Below are 851 nucleotides of genomic sequence, written 5' to 3' on the forward strand. Positions count from 1 at the left end.
GCAGCCAGAAAGACCCCCAAAAAGTTAACATCGGATCAAATTGCTCTGCCTAAACCCCTCCAGTGGCTTCCCATTCCAAGTACAGTAAAGCCCAAACTCCTTACCATGGGGAGAGGAGCCCATCTTCCACTCTGTCTCCCTGCCCCCCTCCCTGAGTTTCAGGCACACTGGCTTTCTCCTTCTCAAACATGCCAAGGTCTTGTTATTTTTTAATTTAAAAATAAACATACATTTTTATTCATTCAAAACTCCAAGTTCTATTTATATAATTAACAATATTCTGTTCTAATGCCTCCATTTTTCAACAAGCAAGGACGAATGTAAAAATTAACTCTTAAAGGAACATGAGTGTCGAGGTCTTTTCTGACTCGGGGCCTTTGTGCTGGCTGCTCAGTAGGCCCGAAAAGGCCCTCCCCCAGGCTGGCTCTTCCTCCCCATTCAGCTCAGCAAAAATGTCACCTCCCTAAGGAGCTCTCCCAGGCCAACTTTGTCCCTCCACCATCACCCTCATCAAGTCGCTCTATGGGGTCCCACCACCTTTACTTTCCCCACACCATTTCATTATCTGGCATGACTTTACTGTTTATGTGTCCCACCTTCCCAACCTGGAATGTACCCTACATGCAGACAAGGGCTCTGGCAGGTTCACTGCTGCATCTCCAGCCCCTAGCATGTAGTAGGCACGCAGTAAATATTTCTGAATCAGTAAATTGGATCTCAAAGGATCCTGGGGTTTGCCAGGGTAAGAATACAGGTAAAATATGCTACAGGCCTCACAGTATCGTGGCGTGTTGGTTTCCTTCCAAGGACAACTGCCCCATTGCATCAAAAGATGTGGATTTTAACCAAAC

This window comes from Hyaena hyaena, unplaced genomic scaffold, assembly GCF_003009895.1.
Source record: "Hyaena hyaena isolate Hyena2069 unplaced genomic scaffold, ASM300989v1 scaffold_90, whole genome shotgun sequence".
NCBI lineage: Eukaryota > Metazoa > Chordata > Mammalia > Carnivora > Hyaenidae > Hyaena > Hyaena hyaena.